Source organism: Saimiri boliviensis, chromosome 2, assembly GCF_048565385.1.
Source record: "Saimiri boliviensis isolate mSaiBol1 chromosome 2, mSaiBol1.pri, whole genome shotgun sequence".
NCBI classification, from domain to species: domain Eukaryota; kingdom Metazoa; phylum Chordata; class Mammalia; order Primates; family Cebidae; genus Saimiri; species Saimiri boliviensis.
The window spans coordinates 104,838,389-104,865,178 of NC_133450.1; the positions used below are offsets into that span (position 1 = coordinate 104,838,389).

Below are 26,790 nucleotides of genomic sequence, written 5' to 3' on the forward strand. Positions count from 1 at the left end.
AATCCTTGATAATTAGAGTGGTCCAACCAATCATCCTATGTTTTTGTAAGACAATTCCCAAATTGATAGAGCATTAAACACAATTCTGTCTTATTTTGTCACATTTTATGTAGCCTTGTCTTTCAAATTGTGATTAAATTTTCTCTCCCTTTTTTGATTTTATGACTAGTAATTTGCAAGACACATTTTAAAAAGTCTTATTTCTTATTTATCTGTGTCTTTGATTCTGTTTGATATCTTAAGACTGACACACTATAATTCTTCTTTAATTTAATTTCAACAAATACATTCTGTGAATTTTCTTACAAAAGTTGTATTAAATTAAACACAACATTAGGCAAGAACTTACAAGTTTACAGAGCTTCAGCTAATAACAGTATTTTGTTTAAGATTCTCAGCAAGCTTGGAAATATTATTGTTAGCCTCATTTTTATATGAGAGCAAGTTTCAAATAGGATAGGTAACCTATACAATGAAGTAGCAAATTAAGGTTCTGTGATAATAAATGACAAATAAGCTGTTTTCACTATTAAACTATTACTTTGAGAGCTACCATGTTTCTTAAAAGTTTATCATGTTCATTTTCTAATAATTCGATGTGTTAAAGAGGCTCATGATTACGTTCAATACATTTATTCATTCAATAGTGAATGAATAATTCATTTATTCATTTAATTCATCTTTTCATTCAATAGTGAATAATACCTTAGCACATAATATATTTCATTTTTTCCTCTGGGCAATAATGATGTGATGCTAAAATTAAAACAAAAGCGTTGGCATGGTAGAGCTTACATTCTATCAGAGAAATGTATAAATAACAGATATATTTTCTAATGTTATGCAATACGTGCTTTGAGGAAAAATACAAATTATAATTAGATAGAAAATAATATGTGTATGGGATAAGGAAGATTGTGTGGCACTGCTGATTTTAGAGAATGCCAGATAGTCAGATAGGACTCTTTAAGAGAGAAAGGGAGACCCATACCCTTACCTATAGTAGTAGTGTTTCCAAGAGAGGTTTCCACAAGTGGAAAAATTAGAAAGCCTAATGAAATTAATACAGATGGACTTAAATTAGCAAACAGATAAATTGGCAAACACTTGAATTGACACCTCACAGAAGAGGAAACACATTAGACCAATAAATGTAAGACATATGCCCAAACTCAACAATAGAGAAGTCGAAATTAAATATATAATGAAATATTTTTAAATGACAAGGTTGTAAAACATTTCTGATAATACTAAATATTCAGAATGATGTCATAAATGCAGTTTACATACTACTGGAGGAGAAAAGATCAGTACAACTGCTTTTGAAGACCATTTATCATTTCTTTTGGCAGGGGTGAGCAAGTGCACTTGTACCATATACAAATGGACACATATGTTTGGAAAGAGGTCTGCAAGAAACGACCCTCCTGCCATTGCCTGTAGTATGAAAAAGCTAAAAATAATTCCAATTTCTATTGGCAGACAAGCAGTTGAATAATTTGTGAATTATACGTAGAGTAGGATAGTATGTAGCAGTTTATGAATTATAGAGCTATAGGAATCACTCAGGATTTAAAAAACTGAGAAAAATGTCATAGAACAATTTGATATAATTAAATATTTATGAAGCTTGTACTTATTCAAAGGTAAGCAGTATGTTGATTTTAACTAAGTTTTTGCTAAAGATATACATAAAAGCAAGGAAGCGATAAACTGAAAATTCTGGAATGTCTCCTGGGGAGAAAGAGATGGGATTAGGGAGAGGACACATAAGACTTCAAAGACATTGTTAATAGTTTATACTTTTATCTATGTCATGGATACATGCAGGTGTTCTTTTATTATATATATCATACACATAAGTTCCACATTTTTTGTTTCTAAGCAATTTGTATTTAACACAGTTTTAAAGAACAAAAATGAGAAATAATTAGTGAAAATAAATATAGCTCTTTCAGTTATTTTTTTTTAAAGGAAGAGTTATAGGTACAAGGAGGGGATTACACAGCCCAAAAGAGGGTTTTCTGTGTTTGTGTGTTTGTGTCTATAGTGGGGCTTTTATTTGAGCCATGATTTCGATGGCTTGTTTATTTTGTTTGTAAACTAATACAAGTAATCCAGTACAAAAGAAAAATTGCTGTAGCACAGAGAAGTGCCAGTTACTGCAGCAAAGTCCTTGAGTCCAGGAGAGGGAAGGAGATTCAGTCCTACTACTCATTAACAGGCACTTTATACTCTAGCTGTACTGAACATTGGCAGTTCTACAAAATTACTTTGTCTTTCTCAACATCATGCCTGCAAACTGTTTACTCCATCTTCAATTCTTCTCTACCACCCTCCACCTGTGAATGATTTCTCATCCTTCAAGATTCAACCCAAATGTCACCTCATTAATCAACCTTTCCTTACCAACCCAGACTAAATTAGTCAATCTCTCCACTGAGATTCTAGAGCATCTGTACATACGTCTATTGAAATCACGTTTACGATTCTGCATCCTGACTTCCTTCCTAGTCTGTGAATATCCTGAGGAACTGACAACTGTCTTACTCATTGGTGTTTATTTATAGGGTCCAATACTGAGCCTGACATATCGTAATTCATCATTAAGTGTTTAAATAAATGCATTCATAAAGAGCTTTCACTTAAAAAATACTGATTAAGAAGGATTATGTGAAATGTTTTCAGGGCATAATTTGTTCCTCTAACTCCTTCCATCCCAAATGATATGAAGTCTGCAGTTAAAACAAAGTGAAATAAAGACACTTAAATCTACTTCCATCTAACATGTATAATAACCTACAAAGAATAAAATAACGGCTATGCATAGGCCTTTCATAGTCATGGAAAGAGAAATGCCATTGAGAAAAATAGGTATATAGTTGGCAGTACTATAAAATTTGTTTCAAAATTACACATGCCTCATAGTATGTAAAGCAAAAAACATTTATCTGAAAGTAAGGCTCCTGATTTGAGGATACTTTGATTAGAACTGTATTTCAAAGTTGTGGTGGGCTATAGGATTAAAGAACAGATTCTCTGGAGTCTTAGGTCATTCACATAGATTAGTAGGGAAGGTAGAGCTGAGGAAGAAATCATGCTCATATGCCATCTAAACTAGCTCTCAAGCCATGGGAACTTGAGTTAGGAGATACACTCTAAGTTCTAAGGAAATAAGCAGTTTTATTAGGCAGAAATCATTTGAATTAGGAGATACACACTAAGTTCTAAGGAAATAAACAGTTTCATTAGGCAGAAATCATCTGTCAACCTAATAGTACAGAAAGCTATTTCAGGATACTCTCCTTATCTCTTTTAAAACATTCTTTAATAAATATTCAGCCTCATTTAAAGATGAATAATAATCTGAAAAGAGTTACTATATGACTCCTGTACAGTAATACAATAAAATACCAGAAATGTAATTTGAAAAGCAACAGGAATTTAAATAGTTACCAAAGTTTTAAAAGCACACGGTTTCTTTTTTTTTTTTTCTTTTAAGACAGCATAACAAAGTGTAAAGTAATTTGGAAAATCTCAGGGAACTAACAGGAGTAGAAAATAAAAACATTTGAAAAATTAAAGTCATATTAGAGATGATATTTATAGAATGTATATGATGGGAAAGACAGTTACTTAGAAAAATCAAACAATTCAAATAGCAAAGATAGTAGCAAACACACACACACACACACACACACACACTATTAAATATGTAGGATAAAATGATTCAACACACATATGCATCCATATACAATTCCTTTGTGACATGATGCCTTTGGATGTCCTTCATATCAATGGCAATCACATGAAAAAAAGTAACTACCATGTGTGTATGCTTGCAGAAATTTGCATGACTGGTCGCATAAATTTTCTGAGAAGAAGATAGGTCTTCACTTGCTATGTGTGTGCCACATACATAAGGAAGATAAGCTTGATCACTTTTTGCTCTCTTGTAGAATAAATTTCTTATTCAGTTAACATAATTTTATGAATGACGGATGTGTTAGGATTAATTGTGAAGGGCTCCAGCTGTGTGTGAAGCAAAGACAGGCATTGCTATTTAAATCAACAAAATTATGCTGAAATGTATGCCAGTCTACACAAAGAATAGTTGGTGGCCACAAAAAGACTTCATAATCTCAATCACAGTATCATGGTGAAGGGCATAGCAAAAAAAAAATTTTTTTTAATAAATTTGATTAAATGTTGGACAGTAAGTATATTTCATTTTAGTGTGACTTTATAAAGAAGTAAGTAGTGATTAAAATATTATATATCAGCCAGGATCCAGTCAGGAAACAGACCAATAATTTAAGCAGGGAAAAATCCAATGTAAAGAATTGTTAACTGGTTTAATAAACTGGTAAACAAGGATTAATAACTCAGAGGCATGAATGGAACTCTAAAGAATACAGGAATAACATATAAAGGAAGTAGCCACTACCTCTAGAGCGGACGTAGAGAACTCAAGCAAGGAATAAACTCTTCCTCTCCACTGATGCTGAGATTGAAAATCCATTGGTGAGGGTCTGGTCATAGCCCACTGGATGGCAATGGTAAGGAAGTTTGCTGAGGTGCTGCAGGCTAAGAACACCTATCAGGAAACTGTCTGCTGAGTTCTGGCAAAATCTCACTGGGAAGCCGCCCACTGGCAACTGAGGAGGCAGTAGAAAAGTACTGAAATTAGGAAGAGAAGTCCCTTCAGTGCTTCCAGCACTTTCTACTGACAAGACCTAACAGTGGTGCCAGCTGACTAAAGACAAAGGTTTTCAGAATCCAGCTCCAGGATTACAAAGGAGGGCAAAGAAAGGTGTATTTGGTGCAGAGAAGCAATCAATTGACGGGCACACCATCCATCTATGTTCTTACAATTTTAATAAGTTAAAAAGGAATTTTCCCTCGCTACGTTTTCTATATTTATAGTAGTACAAAAGGGAGCTATGATGAGGGTGACCATATATCTCATGTTTTCTGGGACAGTTGCAATTCACGTTTATTGGTGCAGTGTTATAAATAGTGTCCCCTTTCACTCTCAGCAAGCTGATTGGTCAGAAGGACAGGTACAACCTGAGGATTGTGATTGGCAATGGGAGTGGGAGTAGTAGTACAGGACTGAGTCTTTAACCTGTGAGATCTGATACTATCGCTAGATAGATAGTGCCAGAAATTGAAGTGAAGAACTTCTCAGCTGGTATCCACTGCAGAACTGATTGCTTAGTGTATGTGGGAAAACATTCACACATTTGTTCACAAATCAATCCCCTGGGGTTGTTTTGAGATGTGGTCTCTCTGTTGCCCAGGATGGAGCGTAGTGGTATAATTATGGTCAGAACAGCCTTGAACTCCTGGCTCAAGTGATCCTTTTGCCTCAGTCTCCTGAGTAGCTGATACTCCAGGCACATGCCACCACGACAAGTTGTGTGTGTGTGTGTGTGTGTGTGTGTGTGTGTGTGTGTGTGTGTTTGCATGTAGACAGGGTCTTGCTATATTGCTAAGGCTAATCTCTAGCTCCTAGCCTCAAGCAATCCTTCTGCCTTGACCTCCCAAAGCATTGGGATTACAGACATGAGCCACCAGACATGGCATAATCTTCTGTGTTGATTGTGTGTCATCCAAAAGACAACCAGACTGGCCAAATAGAAAGGAGTTCTTTATTGAAATATCAGTTTGCAAACTGGAGAGTGATGGTCTCTGTGTGAACCAGAGGCGTGGTGTTCTCTCTTTGAAGACAGGAGGGATAGGTTGGGTTTTATGCTTCACAACGCCTATGTCATACATATTCAGCATGTTCAGAGGAAAAAACTACACATATTTACGAGGTGAGCTGAGCACATGCAATAATGGGTAAATATATATGTAACATACATCCCATGTTCACTTTAAGGTGGGGTTTTAGAATGAAAATGAGGCAAATTTGGCTCTTTATGTCAAAAGGTGAACTATAGGACACAAAGAAGGTTTTTGTGCGGGCTTTGTAAATTGGTTAAAACTGGCTACAATTGCTTATCAGAAAGTCGTGTTTGTAAGATAGGTCAGTTGTTCAATCAGAGTTGTAATGGCCTGGGTTGTAAATCAGAGCTGATAGCTCCTGCTGTTAGAAAGTTTAGCCACAGGAATTTGCAAATGTGCCATGCCAGCCAGGACCTGAACCTTAGTCTCATAGGTGACTTTGTTTCCTTAACCCCAGAGAATTTCTTAGTTAATAAAGGGGCCTCTGTTTTGGTATCTCACATCACAGGAAAGTGGAGGAAGACAGCTTGTGGGTTGTTTTTTGATTATTAAGAATAACTAACTAGTTTTGGCAAAAGCTCACCTTAATCTAAATTCTTTAAAAATAAATATGTATATTATTTTAATCAGACATTTTAATGAATGACACAGTTGAAGTAATTAGAGATATTTCAGCAAGAATAAGACTGGTGATAGGGGTGTATTGGAGAATAGCATGATATCTACTTTTATGTATTTATTTATTTGAGACAGAGTTTTGCTCTTGTTGTCCAGGCTGGAGTGCAATGGTGCTATCTTGGCTCACTGCAACCTCTGCCTCCTAGGTTCAAGTGATTCTCCTGCCTCAGCCTCCCGAGTAGCTAGGATGACAGGCATGCACCACCACGTGTGGCTAATTTTGTATTTTTAGTAGAGATAGGATTTCTCCATGTTGGTCAGGCTGGTCTCAAACTCCTGACCTCAGGTGACCTGCCTTTCTCAGCCTCCCAAAGAGCTGGGATTACAGGCATGAGCCACCATGCTCAGCCGTGATATCTATTTTTAAAAGACTGTGATTAAATAAGATAATTTTAACTTAGTTTGTTGGTTCCAGGAACTATGTTTAGGAAATATAGAAAACAGATGTTACTTCTATAGCATTTTATTTTCCCAAAATGTGTATATTGAATTCTGAACTTGCAATGTGATTATATTAGATATAGGGATTTTAGGGCAATCATTAACTTTAAATAAAGTTATAAGCATGGGATTCTTATCCAGTAGTGTAATATTGGGGTTCAGGGTGCCCTCGGCTTACCTGAGAGGATGTTTCTCCAGGTTCTTGGTCTCCTGCCCTCTCAAGATTGAAAGAGGGGACCACGATGTAGTGCACAGTAAATGCTGGACTCAAAAGTGTTTGTAGAAAGTGATTTATTTAGAGAGAGAGACAGAAACAAGAGAAAAAGAGAGAAATAAACAGCTATCTCTTGTACTGAGTGAGAGAATCCAGAAAGATGGAATCCAGGAGAGGAAAGCAGCTTCCACACTGAGTGTAAGGGAATAGAGAGAGAGAGAGTTTAGGAGGGGAAGGCAGGCTTCCATGAAGGGAGTGTTCATAGAAGGGGACTCTAGAGGGGAAATCCAGGATAGAGAAAAACAGCTTCCATGAGCACAAGAGTGTTCGTGGAAGGGGATCCAAACATGGAGTCAAAAAGGGTGTGGAAGAAGGGGACTTTTAACCTGGGAGGAACCCCCACCTTCTCTAAGACCCCAAGCCAGTGAAAGGAGTTCCTTAGAATTTCGACTGGAGTGACTGACTCTTAGTTTCTTCCCATGCTCGCGAAATTCAAACAAAACGTGTAATCTGAATGCAGAGAGACAGGAGGGAGGCATGGCGCTAGGAAGTTCTTGCCCTTAAAACTCTGCCGCCTTGTGGACCTGCAAAGAGAACACATTACCTCAGTAGGACTCCGTGTCTGTGTAAGAGATGGAAGAGATACCAGAGTCTTCTTTCATTGACTAAGCACTGAGGAAAGACCATGTGAGGACAAAGTGAGTAAACAGATGTCTGCAAGCCAGGGAAAGAGCCCTCAGCAGAATCGGAATTTACCTTAACCTTGGTCATGAATTTAGCCTCCAGAATTCTGAGAAAATAAATGCCTGTTGGTTAAGACACCCAGTATATGGTATTTTGTTATGACAAACTAAGTGGACTAATAAAACATATTATGTATCAATATGGTAAAAACCTTTATTACAATTAGAATTTTTTAAAAAATAGAACGTACCAGCAATCTCTGTCACCAAGCAGGCCAGTGTTTTGGAGCACACTAATACTTTTGAGAATAGAAGCAGCTGCAGTCTGTGGCACTCATGGAGAGAAACGAAAGGGGCCAGTGAATACAGCACTTTCAACTGAAACATTCAGGTAATGGCATTGGGACTGATCAGGAAACAACGCAATCCATGGGGAATGAAGAAAATCAGGCTGGGGTGATGGCCCACCTGGGAGCTACACAGAGCCAAGGAAATACCCATACCCACCCAAGGGAGGTGGTGCGTGACTTTGTGACACCAGAAAACCGTGCTTCTCCCACGGATCTTTGCAATACATGCATCAGGAGATCCTCTTGTGAACCCATGCCACCAGAGCCTTGGGTCTACCACAGACTTGTGTGGAGTCTGCAGAGCAGCTGCTCAGGCATGCACAGAGACCCAGGCGCTTCACATACTCTGGCCCTGGGATCTCTAACAAATATATATGCAACTCAGGCAAAGCAGCTGTCTGTACATACTCCTAGGAAGGGGGCTGAGTCCAGGGAGCGAAGCAATGTCAGTCTGCAGGCCCCACTTCCACAGCAATCCCACTGGCTTGAAATTCCAACCAGCCACCAGCAACAGGGTGGAGCCTGTCTGAGATGAGATGGAGCCCCCAAGGGGAGGGGGAGCCACCACCTCTGCTGTTTGGTTGATTCAGCTGTTACAGCCTGTGGGCTTTGGAGAGTTCAAACTGTCCAGATGAGAAAGGGTCCCCTTAGCACAGCACAGTTGCTTTGCCAGAACATGGCCAGAGTGCTTCTTTAAGGGGGACTCTATCCATTCCTCCTCACTGGGCAGTACCTCCCAGCTGGGGCCTCCAGCGAACCCCACCCATATTCTATGGACAGAACTCTCATCTCTCGCTGGGACAGTGTGCTCGGGGGAAGGGATGGCTGCCACCATGGTTGTTTGTATGACAGATGACAGCAATTCCAGCCTATGGGCTTTGTTGGAGTGTCCAAGTCAACAAAGGCAGAAGAGGTTCCCCAGCACAGCATGGTGTTTCGTCGAGGTATGATCAGTCTGCTCCTTTAAGCAGGCCCTGATTCAGTCCTCCTCATTGGGTAGGTCCTCCAGCTACAGCCTCTAGCCCCCCCAACCAATATTCTATGTCTGATGGAGTTCTAATGTCTCCCTGGAACGGAGTGCCTGGGGAGTGGGACAGGCCACCACCTTGACTGTTCAGGCATCTCAGCTAGCACATCCCATGGGCCTTGGAAAGCCCAAACTAATAGGGGACTGAAGGGATCACCAACACAACGCAGCTGCTCTACCATAAAGCAGCCAGACTGCTTCTTTAAGCAGGTCCCCGATCCTGTTCATCTTGACTGGGTGAGACGTTTCTATGGAGGTCTCCAGCTACCTCCTACAGGCATGTTCAGGCTATCAACAGGTCACTACCCCTGGGACAGAACTTCCAGAGGAAGAGGCAAGCTGCTACCTTGCTGTTTCACAGCTTTCACTGGTACAAGAAAAACTGAGGCAATTAGATTCTGGAGTGGACCCCCAGCAAACTGCAAAAACCCTATGGAAGAGTGGCCAGATTATTAAAAAACAAAACAAACAAAAACAGAAAACAACAACAAAAGCCCACAAAAACTGCATCCAGAGGTGAGCAGCATTGAAGATTAAAGGTAGATAAGCCCACAAAGATGAAAAAGAATCAATGCAAAAGGCTAAAATCTCAAAAGGCCAGAGTGCCCCTTTTCCTCCAAATAAGCAACACCTCTCTAGCAGGGGCTCAGAACTGGGCTGAGGCGGAGACGGCTGAAGTGACAGAAGTTGGCTTCGGAATATGAATAAAAAACAAACTTTGCTGAGCTAAAGGAGAATATTGAAACCAATGCAAAGAAGATAAAAATCACAATAAATGCAGGAGCTCACGGCCAAAGTAGCCTTTATAGAGAGGAAAATTACCTACTGGACAGAGCTGAAACACACAATATAAGAACTTCACAATGCAATCACAAGTATTAATGCAGAATAGACCAAGCAGAGAAAGGAATCACAAAGCTCGAAGACTACCTTTCTGAAATAAGAGAAGTTTACAATAATAGAGAAAAAAGAATAAAAAGGAATTAACAAAACCTCCAAGAAACGTAAGATTATGTAAAGATGCTGAATCCATGACACTTGGGATACCTGAAAGAGATAGGGAGAATAGAATCAATTTGGAAAACATATTCCAGGATATCATGCAGGAGAACTTCCCCAGCCTAGCAAGATAGGCCAACATTCAAATTCAGGAAATGCAGAAAACCCCGGTAAGATACTTCATGAAAAGATTATTATCCCCAACACACATAATCATCGGATTCTCCAAGGTCAAAATAAAAGAAAAAAATGTTAAAGATAGCTGGAGAAAGACCAGGTCACTGACAAAGGGAAGCCCATCAGACTAACAGCAAACATCTCAGTGGAAACCCTATTAGGTAAAAAATGACTGGTGTGAGATGTTATCTCAATGTGGTTTTGATTTGCATTTCTCTGATGACCAGTGATGATGAGCATTTTTTCATATGTTTGTTGGCCTCCTGTATGTCTTCTTTTGTAAAGTATCTGTTCATATCCTTTGCCCATTTTTGAATGGGCTTGTTTGTTTTTTTCTTGTAGATCTGCTTTAGTTCTTTGTAAATTCTGGATATCAGCCCCTTGTCAGATGGGTAGACTGCAAAAATTTTTTCCCATTCTGTTGGTTGCCGATTCACTCTACTGACTGTTTCTTTTGCCGTGCAGAAGCTGTGGAGTTTGATTAGGTCCCATTTGTCTATTTTGGCTTTTGTTGCCATTGCTTTTGGCGTTTTGGTCATGAAGTCCTTGCCTACACCTATGTCCTGAATGGTTTTGCCTAGATTTTCTTCTAAGGTTTTTATGGTATTAGGTCTGATGTTTAAGTCTTTAATCCATCTGGAGTTAATTTTGGTGTAAGGTGTCAGGAAGGGGTCCTGTTTCTGCTTTCTGCACATGGCTAGCCAGTTTTCCCAACACCATTTATTAAACAGGGAGTCCTTTCCCCATTGCTTGTTTTTGTCACACCAGTTAGAATGGCGATCATTAAAAAATCTGGAAACAACAGATGCTGGAGAGGATGTGGAGAAATAGGAACACTTTTACACTGTTGGTGGGAATGTAAATTAATTCAACCATTGTGGAAGACAGTGTGGCGATTCCTCAAGGACCTAAAAATAGAAATCCCATTTGACCCAGCAATCCCATTACTGGGTATATATCCAAAGGATTATAAATCATTCTACTACAAGGACACGTGCACACGAATGTTCATTGCAGCACTGTTTACAATAGCAAAGACCTGGAACCAACCCAAATGCCCAACGATGATAGACTGGATAGGGAAAATGTGGTACATATACACCATGGAATATTATGCAGCCATCAAAAATGATGAGTTCACGTCCTTTATAGGGACACGGATGAACCTGGAAACCATCATTCTCAGCAAACTGACACAAGAGCAGAAAATCAAACACCGTATATTCTCGCTCATAGGCGGGTGTTGAACAATGAGAACACATGGACACAGGGAGGGGAGCACTACACACTGGGGTCTGTTGGGGGGAAATGGGGGAGGGGCGGGGGGTGGGGAGGTGGGAAGAGATAGCATGGGGAGAAATGACAGATACAGGTGAGGGGACGGAAGGCAGCAAAGCACACTGCCATGTGTGTACCTATGCTACAATCTTGCATGTTCATCACATGTACCCCAAAACCTAAAATGCAATAAAAAAATAAATAAATAAATAAATAAAATAAAATAAAATAAAAAAAAAATGAAATGTACCCTGTATAACAAAATTTGTGAAAGAAAAAGAATGGCTTATATAACTTTTATAGGTTTTAAGTTGAAACAGTTATTTTTACCATTTTGTATTTATTTTGTGTAGCACATTAGTAAGTTGCCCGTGATTGAATACTAACAAAAATTAATGAGAATGCTACAGAAGCATTCTTGCATTAATAGTGATTAAGTCATCATCCGTTTTTTCCATCTCAGACAATTTCTTAGTGAGTGAAGGCACAAAGGCAGAACCACCAGAAGAAAAGGTCATGAAATGACTGGAGAAAGATGACAGAATTAATGGTGCTCTTGGAGAGTAGCAAGAAAACAAACAAACAAAACAACAACAGCAGGAAAAAAAAAGCAAAAAAACATGGTCTTGTGTGAATTTTTTCCATATACTCTTTAGGTAATTTCCCTTATATTTTTAAAAGATCAGTTCTTAAGGCTTCTTGATGTATCTCTGACATCATGTAATATGGTAGCCATACTCGGTATATTTTTCCTTTATTTCCCCCCGGGTGCCAGACAGTGTCTAAAAGAGGAAGTGGTTGCATTAGCCGTAAAGTAAGTCAATGAAAAACATTTTGACATGAACAAGGAGCAATTTCTCAGTCACCTGGTACATGTGACTGTCTAATACTCATCGAACATTAAAAAATAATTTATTTAAACAGACCTCTTGTGTTTTAATAGACATGCAGTTTAAATATGGACCACCATGACACTCAAGGTCCCTTCTACTTATTTCTATAAAATAAATATATATTTAATCTTAAGAAAAGTCTAAAGATTACTATTTCCTTTTCAAGAAATAAAGCAAATTATATTGCATATCCCATTTTATCTGTTCAGTTAATTGATTTATAGTTATTTATATTTGGAAAGTAAGTTAATTAACTCAATGAGACTTGCTAGTATCGATTTCCTTTGATAATGTAGGCGATCTTTGTAACCACTCAGGTCCCAGCAGGACAAAGAAGCACTCTCCAACTGCTTAACTGAAGATCCTGTGAAAAGTTGCTTACCAAGGTGTGGGCAGAATTTAGGGAAACCAGAAGCATATACTATTATTAGGTCACTACCTAACCAGATTCTCCATCCGTATCTGATACCCCAATCCTTTGCTCCCCATAGCCAATCAAAACACAAGGAGGAGGGAATATTTTGGAAAAACTCTATGCAAGTCTGCCTCCAGAGAGCAGAATGGAGGATAGATAGTAGGTATAAAGGCACTATGGGAAATGGAAAATATCCAGCAGCAGCTCTATTATTTGTATTATTAATTATGCTCTAATTAATTATGTTTAACTTACGGGTAAGCTCAAATTATTTAAGAAAAGCAAAGTTTCTATAAAGCAAATAAAACAGTAAAGAAATTTAACAGAATAAACACTTTTGTATTTAAACCTTGTAGTACATAGTTCACTTCATTAAAATGAGTATTCATTACAGATATAATGAACATATTTTTAATTATTTGCAAATGAGTTGTAATAATACTTCATTACTATCCCTGCAAAAATTTCCATTATAATACTTTTCTATTTGTATAGTGCTTTGTATATTATGAAGCAGCTTTATAACTATGCAATAAGCTAAGAATAACTCAATCCAATAAATGTTAATTTTCAGGATAATACTCATTTACTTGAATAAAAAAAGACTTAATTGCATTTTATAGCACATTTGCAATACTGAAGTAAAATACAAAACCTTATTTTGTAGGCTTACTAGTAAAATGAGGAAGTAAAGCTATTCATTTAAGAATCAAAAATGAATATTGTGAGAGATCAAACACAAGATTAGCTGTAATGATATATATTAATATTATTTCTGTATAATTTATCAAATTGAGACATTTGTGTCATCTTTAATCATAATGAATTAAAATATATGGAAGATACAGAATCTATTTAAATGACCTAAGTGCTCACTTTCCAACCATGATACTATCTTCCTTAAACATGGCACTGCTAATAAAGAACCGTTTTTTTCATCTTGGCATGGTGGCTCACATCTGTAATCCCAGCACTATGTGAGGCCAAGGTGGGCAGATCACCAGGTCAGGAGATTGAGACCATGCTGGCCAGCAAGGTGAAACCCCTTCTCTACTAAAAATACAACTTTCAGCTGGGTGTAGTGGCTCATGCCTGTAACCCTAGATACTCAGGAGGCTGAGGCAGGAGATTTGCTTATACCAAGGAGCTGGAGGTTGTGATGAGCCGAGATCTCACTACTGCACTCCAGCCTTCCAGCCTGGTGACAGAGAGAGGCTCCCATTTAAAAAAAAAAAAAAGAACTATTTTCTTCACACTATCTAATAGCTTCATGAAGAAGCAGAAGAAAATCAGAGTTTTATACAGCAACAAGAAAAATTCTTTATTTTTACCCTATGGGGAAAATATTATTTTATTGTTCTAATAAAAGCTTTAAATGTTTGATTTTTCTTGTTTCAGAAATTTCTTAACGAAAATAATTTCAACAATTTTATAGGCAATCTCTTACTTCTAGATTAAATAGATGTAAGAAAATTGGAACTTTATCCCAAATTATTGGTGATGTTTATTTGAGTAAATTATATTTATTACAGACACATAAAACATTTAGAACTTCCCTCCAATAAACATACTGGTACATCTTTACATCAACCGCATATATCTATACAATTTGTTCTTAAAATGAGGAATTCTTCATATTATGCAAAGTTTATTACTTTTTTAATAGTTCTTAAAGAAGAGACTTTTTTTCTTTGTGTGTTTAGAGTTGATTTTAAGCCATAGCTACATTATGGGTTCTAAAATCTCTTTCTGTTAAAGAATGATTTGATAAGCATTTTTACAAATTAAATTACTTTCAAGTAGTTCCATATGATTAAAGGCTAGTCTTCAATAACATTTATAAATAATTCATGTAACATAGATACTTTAATGTGGAAATAAAGTTTATTATTTAAAATTTGTTTTTAATAAAACTATAGTTTCAAAATATATTGCAAATAGTATTGAGATGGTGTATCTGTTTGCCATGATGAATTTGTTTGATCTGTGTTCAAGTATAACACTCAAGAAATAAAATAATTTGTATTCATGATATTTTGAATTTTATTCGGTAGTATCTTAGAAGTCGAGGACCGAACACCAGGATTCAGTAACTACATTTTCCTATGAAAATCTTTGAGAGAAATGTCTCTAGTTTCATTACGAAGATAATTGTCATTCTAAGTAACGTGTTTCTTTTATATGATTTCTTTTATACGATTTCTTTTATATGATTGTAAGATCATTTGTTATTTTACAAATTTTTCCCTATTCACAATGTTTCTGACAGTTTAAAATTAAATTTGTAATCAATCTATAGTACATAAATAGGACTTTATGATACGACTTTGGTGTACTAAACTCATTTTTGACGTCATTTTGCTTTCCTATATTGCCTCTCACCTTGTTTTTCTCACTGAATTTTGTCATATTACATAAATGTATTTTACATAATGTTTAATAATGTTATATAAATAGGCAAAATTATAGTGATGTGTAACAAAGATTGAATGAATGACAATGACAGTTAACATAGGTACCAGATATGCAAATATTTTGTCTATTTTGTTTAATCACTACAAAAGTTCTATAAATACCATTCTATTATTAGTACAATTTTGTGGATTGAACACTTGAAACATGTATTTTTTGTAACTTATTCAAAGCCCACACAGTAAAGAGTAGATCTAGAATCCAGTCTGTCAAGCCAACTCCTAAGTTCCTCCCTGTGACTACAAACATGAATACTGACATTGAAAAGTAGTATTCTTTGCTTTGGAGACTCAAGGAAGGTTTATGTTGTAGAGCAGGTGTCCCCAAACTATGACCTGAGGGCCGCATGCAGCCCCCTGAGGCCATTTATCCGCCCCCACACCGCCACACTTCAGGAAGGGGCACCTCTTTCATTTGTGGTCAGTGAGAGGAGCACAGTATGTGGCGGCCCTCCAATGGTCTGAGGGACAGTGAACTGGCCCCCTGTGTAAAAAGTTTGGGGACGCCTGTTGTAGAGTATGTATCAGCCATTGCCACAAAAATGCTATTTAAAAACCCTCAAAATGTGGTAGCTTAAAACAATAATTATTTATTCTTATAGATATGTGTCTAATTACATCTCAACTGAATATTTCCTCCTTTCAGGTGTAAAAAAGGACTGTTTTCCTTTATACAATGGGTGTTTCTTGAGATATGAGGCTCTTCTGTTGAACATTTAAATTGATACAAAGAAAAAATATTTATTCCTGAATTAAATATAATTTTTCTTTTAAGTTACTGATTGTGATTCTGAATTTTTATTTAAAAGATGAAATAGGAAATAATACTAATATGAAACTTGTGCACAGCTAGGATCTTTATAGGAGTCAAGATGAAAGTGACGTATGTAATGGCAAAACTGTGGTACAATGATTGAAAGGAAAAATACCATACAAAGAAATCACTTTCCTTTCAAACTACTAGGTGACTTTGTTCGCAGCACTAAAACAGTTGTTTGAGTTACCAAATATGTGCAAAAAGATGCATTTATAATTTTACTGCTTCAAAACTTATTTTTGTTCAGAAGACATTAGTAAAAACATTAACTATCTCTGAGAAAAATAACATTATTTTACAAGATGCTGTTGCCTGAAAATATGCTTTTTCTGTGTTGTTATGAAGAAAGTGAGATTAAAGCATACTTTAATCCAAAGTATTTTCTCCTAAAATATACAAAAGGACTTTTATGAGCTTTAAACATGAATTGTTTTTCACAATTTAAAGTTATTCTTTTTATGTATTCATAGTCACAGTTTTATTTTTATTCATATCATATTAAAAGCAGTTTATGAACATAAACAACCAGTTACAAAGTCATAACTAAAAACAATAGTGAAAATATTTTGATTGATTTTAAGAGTGGGAGAAAGTAGAGAATTATAATGGAACTAATCCCACTTTTGAAGATTTATTTTGTATAAGACACTGTTATAAAATCTATCTATGTAAACTCTATAACATATTTATACTGTTATATATATAAGCTGTTTTTATATAACAGTTATGGAGCTTATATAAACTATATAAGCTCTATATATAAACTATAACAATATCTTGTATAAAATAACAGTATATTATATATATAAACATAATTTTTTTCTTCCACAAACCTTATGAAGTTGGAAAATTAGTTCTCATTTTATAATGTAGGAAACAAGATTAGAAGGAAAAACTGGCTTAAGATTACATAGCTAGTAAATCAGTAAGAATGAACATTCAGGTTTTTCTGATTTCAAGAATGGCTTTCCTAACACTGAGAGCTCAGATTTCTCCCTCACCATTTGCATTAATTCTGTTGTTTGTAAATTTAGTAAACTTTCATTAAAATTCCTTTTCCCACTTCTGTCTTCCTTCCCTCCCTTAGTTCTGCAATGTCATCATCTTGTTTGACCCAATGCAGTCCTATTGTCCTCACTCTCTAAATTATTCTTTCTACTTCCTTCTGACTTGCAATTCTAAACGCAATAATAAGGAGAAAAAAAGTAAACAAACACATAAGCTAATTCATTATTTTCCTGCTTGTCTTAGTGCCAGATTATCACCATGGTCAAGATAATGCGTATCACCCTCTTAAAATGTGCACAAGCACCTTTGCAGTCCAGCCCTCCTCTCTCTCCACAGTGCCTGTTGCCACTCTCTCTGATCTGGACTAGTTTCAGACATTATAAGTGAGGCTTAACAAGAGTCACTGTGCAGCTATCTTCAAATAATTTTTTAATTAACTTTATGCAGCCCACACATCCATTTATTCATATAGATGAGGGATTTTTTAGCTATGATATGCATTCTCAAATTTCTTTTGGAAAATGTATATCTTAATCTGTGTCAAAGAAAAACTTCACTGAATGGAGTTAAATCAGCAAGACTATTGCAATACAGATCAAGATTATTATAATAGGGTGGAGATACTGAACTCTACTGAACAAAAGGCAGGAGAGCTTCTAAATGCTAGAGTGAAGCAGTGGGAAAGTACTAGAGGATATAGGGAGACAGGAGGTTGCTCATTGTGATTAGGTGATTTGCATTTGCTTATTGGTGCTTATGAAAGTTCGGCTCCCACAGAGACTGAAAAACAGGGGCTCGCCCCTTCCTTCCTTTCCTCTCTTCCCTTCCCTTCCTGTCCTCTCTTCCCCAAACTCTGAAGTCATGGTGCAAGCTGTTCCTTTCCCCCTCCCCTCCCCTCCCCTCCCCTCCTTTTCCCTTCCCTCCCTTCCCTCTTCCTCTCTTCCTCTCTTCCTTTCTTTCCCTCCCCTCCCTTGCCTTTCCCTCTCTTTCTTTCTTTTTTCTTTCTTCTTTCTCTTTTTCTTTTTCTTTCTTTCTTTCTTTTCTTCCTTTATTTCTTTCCTTACTTTTCCTCCCTCCCTCCCTCGCTCCCTCTTTCTCTTTCTCCTTCCTTCCTTCCTTCCTTCTTTCCTTCCCTCCCTCCCTCCTTCCTTCTTTCTCTTTCTTCTCTTTCTTCTTATTAATCTTTTTATGTGATATATTGTTCTGTTCTCACACTGCTAATAAAGGTATTTCCTAGATTGGGTAATTTATAAAGGAAAGAGTTTTAATTGACTCACAGTTCCATATGGCTGGGGAGGCTTCACAGTCATGGCAGAAGGTGAATGAGAAAGTCATGTCTTACTTGGTGGCAAGCAAGAGAGCTTGTGCAGGGGAACTCCCATTTATCAAGCCATCAAATCTTGTGAGGCTTATTTACTACCATGAGACCAGTATGAGGAAGACACCCCCATGATTCAACTGTCTCTACCTAGCCTTACCCTTGACAGATGGGAACACCTATAATTCAAGATAAGATTTGGGTGGGGATAGAGACAAACCATATCATTTCACCCTGGCCCCTCCCAAATCTCATGTCTTCACATTTCAAAACCAGTCATAACTTCCCAACAGTTCCCCAAAGTCTTAACTCATTTCAACATTAACTCAAAAGTCCAAAATCTTATCAGAGAAAGGCAAGTCCTTTCCACCTATAAGCCTGTAAAATCAAAAGCAAATTGGTTACTTCCTAGATACAATAGGGGTAGAAGCATTGGGTAAAAACACCCATTACAAATGGGAGAAATTGGCAAAAATAAAGGGGCTATAGGCCTCATGCAAGTCCAAAATCCAATGGGGCAGTTAAACCTTAAAGCTCTGCAATGATCTCCTTTGATTCCATGTCTTATATCCAGGTCACGTTAATGCAAGTGGTGGGTTCCCATGGCCTTGAGCACCTCCACCCCTGTGGCTTTGCAGGGTATAGCCTCCCTCCTAGCTCTTTTTATGGGCTGGCATTGAATATTTGTGGCTTTTCCAGGCACACGGTGCAAGCTGTCAGTGGATCTACCATTCTTGGTTCTGGAGGATGGTGGCCCTTGTCTCACAGCTCCACTAGGCAGTGCCCCACTTGGGATTCTATGTGGGGACACCACCCCCATTATTTCCTTCTGCACTGTCCTAGCAGAGGTTCTTCATGAGAGCCCTGCCCCTCTAGCAAATTTCTGCTTAGATATCCAGGCATTTCCATACATCCTCTGAAATCTAGGCAGAGGTTGCTAAACCTCAATTCTTGACTTCTGTGTATCCACAGGCTCAACACCATGTGGAAGCTGCCAAGACTTGGGCTTTGCACTCTCTGAAGTCATGTCCCAAGCTGCACCTTATCCCCTTTTAGACACTGCTGGAGTAGGTGGGCCACAGGGCCCCAAGTCCTTAGGCTACAAACAGCAGCAAAGCCGTTGGCCTGGCCCATGAAACCATTTTTCTCTCTTAGCTCTCTGGGCCTGTGATGGGAGGGATTGCCATAAAGGTCTCTGACATTCCCTGGTGACATTTTCCCCATTGTCTTGGTTATTAACATTTGGCTCTGAGTTATGTATGCAAATTTCTGCAGCCAACTTGGGCTTGAATTTCTCCCCAGAAAATTAGTTTTTTTTTCTACCACATCATTAGGCTGCACATTTTTCAAACATTGTGTTCCGTCACATCTTGACCACTTTGCTGCTTAGAAATTTCTTCTGCCAGATACCCTAAATAATTTCTCTCAAGTTCAAAGTTCTACAGATCTCTAGAGAAGAATCAAAATGCCACCAGGCTCTTCGCATAGCAAGAGTGACCTTTACTCCAGTTCCCAACAAGCGCCTTATCTCCATCTGAGACCAACACAGCCTGGACTTTATTGTCCATATCACCATCAGCATTCTGGTCAAAGCTGTTCAACTCGTCCCTAGGAAGTTCTAAACTTCCCCACATTTTCCTCCAAGTATCCTGGAAGTTTCAAACATTTCTATGTTGTGTTATCCTCTTCTGAGGCCTCCAAACTGTTCCAATTTCTGTCTGTTACCCAGTTCAAAAGCTGTTGCCACATTTTCAGGTATCTTTACAGCAGTGCCCCATACCCAGTACCGATGTACTGTATTAGTCTGTACTCAAAGTGCTAATAAAGATATCTGAGACTGGGTAATTTATAAAGAAAAGAGGTTTAATTGACTCACAGTTCTGCATGGCTGGTGATGCCATAAAATCATGGCAGAAGGCAAATGAGGTCTTACATCGCAGCAGCCAAGAGAGTTTGGACAGGAGAACTCCAATTTATTAAATCATCAGATCTCGTGAGACTTAATCACTACCATGAGAACAGTGTGGTGAAAACCACCCCCATGATTCAGTTTTCTCCATCTGGCCTCATCCTTGCCACATGGGAATTATTACATTTCAAGGTGAGATTTGGGTGGGGACACAGCCAAACTATATCACTTGACAAATAAAATGTGTATACGTTTATCATGTACAATATGATGTTTTGAAATATGCATACATTGTGGAATGTCTAGACAATTAATGTATGAATTACCTCACATACCACTAATTTGGGTTTAAAATACTTAAAATGTACTCTCTTAATAATTTCCAAGTATACAATGCATTATTATTAACTGTAGTCACCAATAAATGATCTGAATAATAAAAATATACTACATAATAAAATTATACTATTTTATTTACATTAGCTATGAAAAAATACCTAAGAATAAATATAACCAAGGAAGTGAAACCTCTGCACACTGAAACTATAAAACAATGGTAAAGGAAACTAATGACACAAATAAATAGAGAGCCAGCCCAATAGACCAGAGTAATTAATGTTGTCAAAATGTCTGTACTACTAAAAGTGATTCTTATGAGAATTCCAATGATATTTTTTACAAAAAATAGAAAAAAAACTCAAAAATTGTTATGGAACTGCAAAACACCAAAAAAGGTAAAACAATCTTAAGAAAGAACAAAGCTGGAGGCATCACACTACCTGATTCCAAATTGTATTACATAACTATAGTAATCAAAATACCATGGCACTGGTATGAATACAGACTTCTAGGCCAGTGGAACACATTAGAGAGCCCAGAAATAAATCCATAGATTTATGGTCAGTTGATTTTCCACAAACTTTCCAAGAGCACCCAATGGAGAAAGAATAATTTCTCAATTAATTCTGCTGGGAAAACTAGATATCCACATACAGAAGAATGACATTAGACCCTTATCTCATGTCATATACACAAATCGACTCAAAATGGATTAAATTTAAGACTTGAAACTATAAAACTGCTGGAAGAAAACAGGAAAAGCTTCATGACATTGGCCTGGATACCAATATTCTTGATGATTACATTTCAAAGCGATGGCTCCCATGTCCTTAAGAAAGACATTCCTGTGTTGTAAAAGTAGCAAAAGGCTGGGAGAAGACTTATACAGTATTTCAAAGAGATACAGAAGAATTTATAACAAGACGTTGTCAATGCTCTGTGAAAAGGGCAGTCGGGAAGAAACATCTCTAAAATTTAGTCATGAGAATGTTTAAGGCCATCCCGGTCAATGGCCTCTCCTGTTGATGTTTCATTTCACTCTAACTTAGTACTTCCTTGAAAATTACAAACTATGTTAAATACCCTTATGATAAATAATAAAATGGAAACCTAAATAGCCAATACGGCTGAGAAAAGATACTCTATGAGTTATCAAAGAATTGACAAATAAATCTATTCAACATACCATTTCACACATAGTAGTAGAAACAATATTTTAAAAGCCTGAAAATATTACATGTTGAAGAAAATGCAGAATATTAAAACTATATCATATACAGCTGGTGGGAATAAAACTTGTAAAAAGATATTTAGACTATTTTGAAGTTAAAGCAAGCATGCCCAATGAAGCACTCATTCTGTCTCTAAAGTTATACAGATACATTTGTGTGTGTGTGTATGTGTATGTGTGTGTGTATGTGTGTTTGTATTTAGAAAGATTTACTCATGTTTCAGAGACTATATATAGGAATATTAACAGATGATATATTATCTGTAACAGTAGGAAAAAATACAACTACACAGCTTATTTTTATTATTCATTTATTTTTGAGATGATGTCTTCCTTGGTCCCCCATGCTGGAATGCATTGGCATGATCTCATCTTGCTGCAGTCTCCGCCTTCTGGATTCAAGCAACTCTCCTGCCTCAACCTCCTGAGTAGCTAGGATTACAGGTGCGTGCCAGCATACCCGAATAATTTTTGTATTTTTAGTACAGATGGGGTTTCACCATGTTGACCATTCTGGTCTTGAACTCCTAACCACATGTGATCTGCCTGCCTCAGCCTCCAAAAATGCTGGGATTACAGGAGTGAGCCACCTCACCTGGCCAACATAGTTTAAATAGTAAGGTGAGAAAGGATATATAATGTTGTATACAATCAAGGAAAATCTAAACATTATAAAAATAGTAGAACTCTGAAAACTGTATCAATATCAATACATCTCTCATACATTAAGTGAAAAAAGTACGTTTCAAAAAATATATACAGGATGATAGTTTATATAAATGCATATATGTTACCAATGAAAAATAAATTACAGAAACATCTAAAAGAATGCATATAAATGATAAACACTAAAATCAGAATAAAATTTGCCCCTGCAGAAGGACAGAAAGAAAAGAATTTCAGTTGTATTCAGGGAGCTTCAAACCCTAGTGCCTGATTACCAAAATATCAATTATTTATAAGCTAGGTCATAAGATTATTGAAATTTCAATTAACTTGAATTAGAGTTTATGCATATTTGATATAAATTTTCACTTTTGATGAAAAGGAAACTTAGAATATCAAAGTCTATTCTCAAACAGAAAATTATGAGAAATATGTCCTCTGTTTATCTTCCATGAAAAGATTCAAGAAGGAAATTCAGCTTCAAAGAATTCCAGTCTATGCTGAATAGAACTATCCCTGGGAAAATTCCTGACTTCAGGACATAAAAATAAGATAAAGAACAGAAGAAAACACATTTGAATGACCATAGGAAAACAATCAGTATTACTTAAAATTACAATTACATATTGACTATAATGTCATATCTTTAATTTTTTTTTGAGATGGAGTCTTGCTCTGTTGTCCAGACTGGAGTGCAGTGGCGCAATCTTGGCTCACTGCAACCTCTGCCTCTCGGCTCAAGAAATTCTCTCTGCCTCACCCGCCTGAGTAGCTGAGATTACAGGTGCCTGCCACCATGCCTGGGTAATTTTTGTATTTTTTAGTTGAGACTGGGTTTCGCCATGTTGGCCAGGCTGGTCTCAAACTCCTAACCTTAGGTGATCTGCCCACCTTGGCCTCCCAAAGTGCTGGGATTACTGGCATGAGCCAACATGCCAGGCCCTATTTAAATTTTTAAATGACAAATTTCTCCCAAATGCAAATGTATGAGTCTTCACAAGGATTTTATACTCCTAAGTTGTTGTTAGGACACTAAGTTAACCTTACCCTTTGAAAAGTAGATTATGAATTTAGAAATGTATACAAAGGCAGTAATTTAAAAAAACTGCTTCCATTCAATGATTTTTTTTATCCTAAAGGAACAATCTAAATAAAAAGTAAAACATTTGTGTGTGTGTAAAAATTTGATGTATATATGTCTCAAAGAAGTGAGAGGATGCACAGAATTTTGGGGCTCTCAGTAAGTTGCAAAAAAATTATATCTAATACCCTAGACACTGTCTCTACAAAAATGTAAAAATTCAAAAATTAATTTGGCATGGTGATGTGTGCCTGTAGTCCCAGCTGCTTGGAAGGCTGCAGTGGGAGGATCACTTGAATCTAGGAGTGAAACATTACAGTGGATTATGATCATGGCACTTGCACTCCAGCCTGGGTGACAGAGCAAGACTTTGTCTCTCTACGAAACAACAACATCTAATAGTAACAAGTAAATTTTATTTTGAATTGAGCTTGTCTCCTAAAGCAAAATCTCTAAAAGTTTGAATTGTTACTTATTAACTACTAATGGTCAAATAAGGTGTCAAATATCTTTTAATTCCCATTGCTAAGTGTACATTATTTATGTAAATGGTGAACAATATTTGAAGGCTTATTTCCAATATTGAAGATTTATTTGTCTGTATTTCTGCTGCATCTCTCTTAGTAAACTTTATGACTCTGCTAACTCTGATTGTAGATAAAAGGTGTGCAATCTGGGGTCATGGAGGGAAAGTAAACCTAACCCATGTCAATAAGTAGTTTGATACAGACACTGTCTTGTTATAATAGAACCATCTAGGCCATCTCAGTTTTATGGTAAATAATTTATAGTGAATTAAAAGCCCTTTATCTACCAATAAGAACAGTGATAACATTGAGAGTAATAGTCTTTGTTATATAATATTGATAATGTGTTGATAGCTAATATGTATTGAGTATTAATAATGGGTCAATATTATCTGACTTAATTTCCAACATGATTGTCTAACATGATGGTTTTATCATCTCTATATTTTACAAATGAGGAGTGTGACGTACAGAGGGATTTTTAAACTTTCTCATGTAGCACAGCCTGCTAGAGACACAGTTGAAATTTGGACCTGGATGATTTTTGTTAGAACTAGGAGAGTGCATTATTTACTAAATATTTGCAAACTGAAACTTTGTCATTTTCTTTCACTGAAGAACATATGAGAATTTCTAAAACTAAAGAAGAAGTTGACTTTGAGTCTTCAACTAACTTCTTTTTATGTGAAGAGCATTAAAACAATAATATTTTAACCAGAAATATGTTTTTCAAGATAATAGGTTTTCTATTTTTTTCCCCCTAATCCTTTGTTTTACTTTTTTTTCCTACTGTAGAACTTGACTGGAAAAAAAACATCTCACTTTGTTAGTCTGCTCTCCAAAGAACATCTAGAAAGTGTGTGGGGGGGGGAAGGCCCCAAAAAAACCCCAAAAAACAACAACAAAAAAACTTTTAAAAGGATAAATCCTTTTGTTCCTTGTCTGGCAAAATATGGAAATATGGTACAATAAAAACCCTCAAGTGAATACTTGGTGAAGAGGGAAAAGAAACCCGTTAAAAAGTAATAGCTATTTGAATTTTTTCCAAAATAAATCACGTTAATTTCATTTAAAGTGGAACCCTCTTTAATGGGTATTGTTGGAAGACAGATTGAGCAATATGTACTAAAAGTAATTGGAAACTTCCTGCACTGTGTACAGTCTATGAAAATCATAGTCAATGAGTATTTTCTCTCATTACCTACATATATGATCAATCCAGTCTGTCCTTCACTAAAGCGATCTGGAAAAACAACACAGGATAAAAATATATTTTATTTAAATGAAGCACAGATGATACTTGTGAGTTTTCAGGGAAAAATACAATTATATAAGCAAATAAAAAATGAAAAATACTCCAAATTCAATCCCCCAAGATAGCAACTAGTATCTTCATATATATCATACACATTTTAGTTTGCATACATTATACACATAGACATAGTAAGAACAAAATGAAATTGTGCTATGTTTTAGCTGTATTTATCATTTTAAACTTCTACTTTAACATAGTTTTGCAGAGTACATAGCAACAAATATTTCACCGTATGATGGCTCTTATGAGTAAATATAATGTCTTTGCACAGTGTATCTTATTCTAAGTAATTGATGTGCTATCATTAGACATTCAGGTTATGATTAAATAATCAGTCACAAATTAAAGCATTATAGCTTTTATTTTTTGTTTTTATTTTTATTATACTTTAAGTTCTGGAGGACATGAACAAAACATGCATGTTTGTTACATAGGAATACACATGCCATGGTGATTTGCTGCATTCATCTACATTAGGTGTTTCTCATAATATTATCCCTCCCCAATCCTTCAAACTCCTGCTATCCCTCCTCTAGGCCTCCATCCCCCAACATGCCCCCATGTGTGATATTTTCCTCCTGTGTCCATGTGTTCTCACTGTTCAACACACACTTATGAGTGAGAACATGGGGTGTTTGATTTTCTGTTCTCGTGTCAGACTGCTAAGAATGATGGTTTCCAGCTTCATTCATTTCCCTGCAAAGGACATAAACTCATCCTTTTTTATGGCTACATAGTATTTCATGGTGTATATATGCCATGTTTTCTTTATCTAGGCTATCATTGATGGGCATTTTTATTGGTTCCAACTCTTTGCTATTGTAAACAGTGACACAATAAACATATGTGTGCATATATCTTTATAATAGAATGATTAATAATCCTTTGGGTATATACCCAGTAATGGATTGCTGGGTCAAACGGTATTTCTATTTCTAGATCTTTGACGAATTGCCACACTGTCTTCCACAATAGTTGAACAAATTTACACTTCCACTTACAGTGTAAAAAATTGTTCCTATTTTTCCACATCCTCTCCAGCATCTGTTGTCTCCAAATTTTCTTAATGATCGCCATTCTAACTGGCGTGAGACAGTTTCTCAATGTGGTTTTGATTTACATTTCTCTAATGACCAGTAATGATGAGGTTTTTTTTTTTCATGTTTGTTGGCATCATATATGTCTTCTTTTGGAAAGTGTCTGTTCAGATCATCCGTCCA

The 26,790-nt window shown here is 36.6% G+C and overlaps 1 protein-coding gene across 1 annotated transcript in view; it reads left to right on the forward strand.

Moving 5' to 3' along the window:
• Positions 1-26,790, forward strand: part of LOC101050874 (uncharacterized) — an 891,623-nt gene that overhangs the window by 810,443 nt on the left and 54,390 nt on the right. The window contains exon 12 of the mRNA XM_074389917.1: positions 22,304-22,425. The gene's annotated coding sequence lies outside the window, so the exon portion shown is untranslated. The remainder of the gene's footprint in view (positions 1-22,303; positions 22,426-26,790) is intronic.